Below are 3,288 nucleotides of genomic sequence, written 5' to 3'. Positions count from 1 at the left end.
GCCCAGCCGCACGTTGTCGTAAAATGGGCTTCAAAGGTTCACCCAACCCCCTCCGCGGTCCAGAAATGTGTGAAACCTACCCTCTTCTCTGGGCAATGGGGTAAAGGGTGGCCGAGAGCTGATTGGGGCGGCTACACTGAAACTACGAGGGACAAGGACATTCCAGTGGAGCCCACGCAGGCCGAGTTTGGAAAGATTAATTTGGAGAGAAGCGGAAGATGGTGGGGTCGTAGTGGTGGCGGCATTTCGCAGAACGGGACCCAAGCGCTGTGAAGGGCCTGGCCGAAAGGGAAAGGCCGAAAAAGGAGACACCCCACTGATAGAGGGAAAGGGGCCTGAAGTGGGCTGAGGGGCGTGGCCCCGTTTTGAGGGAAAAATGAGAAGAGGACCTGTTGGGCGCCGAGAGCTGGCAGCTGAGGGGCGGGGTCCAGGCGCTCCTGCGTTGACACTAGGCAGGGATGTCCTACAGGCATCTTGGTGCTCCCTCAATGCCCTCTGCACACCCAAGGGCCACTAGCTATGGGGTCTTGCTCTGCCCAGGCTGTGCTGAGTTACAAAGGTTTTTTTGTTCTTTTGGTTTTGGTTTTTGTCTTTTTAGGGCCGCACCTGAGGCACATGGAGGTTCCCAGGCTAGGGCCAGAATCAGCGCTGCAGCCGCCGGCCTACACCACAGCTGCAACTCCAGATCTGAGCCTCATCTGCCACCTAAGCCACAACTAAGCGGCAACGCTGGATCCTTAACCCACTGAGCGAGGCCAGGGATCAAACCTGGGCCCTCATGGATGCTAGTCAGATTAGTTTTTGCTGAGCCAGGAGGGGAACTCCTGGGTTACAAAGATTTAATTTTAGACCTCTAACACAACAGGAAACTGTGTTGAACAGTTTTTCCAGCCAGTGTGTGAAAGGCAGCCGAGAGGAAGATACATTCCCACATTCAGGAGTACTGTAGCAGGATTAGACATATTTGTATGAAGATACAGGTTTACCAAACAGACTTGAGATTCTGGTTTGCCATAAAATTCCTTCTACCTACTTTTGTTAGGTACACTTCTACTGTAGGGTTATCACCCTATAATTAGAAAATATCTCATTTCTGAGCTGGGGGTGGCATTAGACCAGAAGGGAAGCACATACTGCATTTATATCTCCCAAGTCTCCAGTGAACAGATGGTTAGAGAACATCAAGAACACAAGATAGAGGAAAAACCAACAGTTGAAAACATGTTCAACTTTGCTAGTAATTAAGCATTTGAAAAAATAAGATAGCCAAGAGATAATATTTCATGCCTATTTAAATTGGAAACTTGAAAAAACTCTAAAATCTCGGAGTTCCCATTGAGGCTCAATGGGTTATGAACTCAGCTAGTATCCATGAGGATGCAGGTTCAATCCCTGGCCTCCTCAGTGGGTTAAGGATCTGTCGTTGCAGTGGCTATGGCTTAGGCCAGCAGCTGCAGCTCCAATTCGACTCCTAGCCTGGGAACTTCCTTATGCTGCAGGTTCGGCCCTAATAAGAAAGAAAAAAAAGTCTAAAATGTCACTGTTAATGAGACTGAAGAGAAGGAGATGCACTCATTGGGGGCACTGAATATTGGTTGTTTTTAGAGATGGCAATCTAGTAGAAAATAAGAATTGGGGGGAAATATTTACATCCTTCTTCAAAATTGTAGTCTAATATCCTTACGGCATCCAAAACAAAGTAAAAAAAAGTTTTAGTATCTTTATAACAAAAGTAGTTGGAAAAATGCAACTATTCAAAAAGGAGAGAAAGATTAAGCTCAGTTGGCTAACAGAATAGTATGTAGGCAATACAACTGAGGAAATTCCCAGATTAAATGGAAAGGCAGGAGTTCCCATTTGTGACACAGTGGAAACGAATCCAACTAGTATCCATGAGGATGTGAGTTCCATCCCTGGCCTTGCTCAGTGGGTTGGGGATCCAGTGTTGCAGTGAGCTATGGTATAGGTCACAGAAGAGGCTTGGGTCCTGCATTGCTATGGCTGTGGAGTAGGCTGGCAGCTATAGCTCCAACTGGACCCCTTGCCTGGTAACTTCCATATGCCACAGGTGTGGCCCTAATAGGCAAAAAAAAAAAGCAAATTTGAAATAATAATGAGTAGAGCAACTGTATTGTTAAATTGTTACAATTATGTTAAACTACTTATAAATAAGGGAAGAAGCAATGGAAGAATTATTAGTGAAAGTGCTTATATTGTAACTATAGTTATAAAAATTTATAGGTGTTCCTGTTGGCAGCCACAAATGAATCTGACTAGTAACCATGAAGTTTCGGGTTCGATCCCTGTCCTCGCTCAGTGGGTTAGGGATCCAGGTGGTTTAGGTCACAGACGTGTTGCTGTGGCTCCGATTCAACCCCTAGCCTGGGAACCTCCATATGCCTTAGGTGCAGCCCTGAAAAGCAAAAAATATATATGTGTGTGTGTGTGTTTTAACAATTTTGAATTGGCTAAGATATTTTACTGTCGTATTTCTGCATTTGAATTTAATGACATGATCTAAATTAGCCTTTTTATGAGATGATCTTCAGTTTGCTGTTCAGTTACTTAGGTAGCCTTGCTTAAACCTTGTTTTGCATTTTTCAGTGCATAGCAAGTTTGCATTTTGAATGTATTTTTGACAAGTATAGCTAAATCATGGGAGGGCAGAGTCCAGGAGTGTTAAGTTTACACCAGAAGTAGGCTAAAAATACTTGGGTGGAGTTCCCGTCGTGGCGCAGTGGTTAACAAATCCGACTAGGAACCATGAGGTTGCGGGTTCGGTCCCTGCCCTTGCTCAGTGGGTTAACGATCCGGCGTTGCCGTGAGCTGTGGTCTAGGTTGCAGACGCGGCTCGGATCCCGCGTTGCTGTGGCTCTGGTGTAGGCCAGTGGCTACAGCTCCAATTCAACCCCTAGCCTGGGAACCTCCATATGCCGCAGGAGCGGCGCAAGAAATAGCAACAACAACAACAACAAAATACTTGGGTTTGTCAAATCAGTCCTGAGACTTGTAGGATATTACTGATACAGAATGGATTAGTTGGAAAGAGGAATTAGTTGGTAGTGAAAGATATATATTTAATTTTAACACAATGATGGAATAACCCAATTAAAATGGCTTGTGATTAAGAGCTGAAAATGTGTAATTGGAAGTCAAATGAAAGCATCCAGGGCTAAAGATTTAGATAAAACACTTAAAGTGATAAAACTTATAAAACACTTAAAGCGATAAATAAAAGCTATGTAAGTTTTGGGAAGGCATCTTTCAAATCAGTTTGGAAGTTCTAGC

This window comes from Phacochoerus africanus, chromosome 11 (assembly GCF_016906955.1).
Source record: "Phacochoerus africanus isolate WHEZ1 chromosome 11, ROS_Pafr_v1, whole genome shotgun sequence".
Taxonomy (NCBI): Eukaryota; Metazoa; Chordata; class Mammalia; order Artiodactyla; family Suidae; genus Phacochoerus; species Phacochoerus africanus.
Note: the sequence above shows the minus strand (reverse complement) of the source record.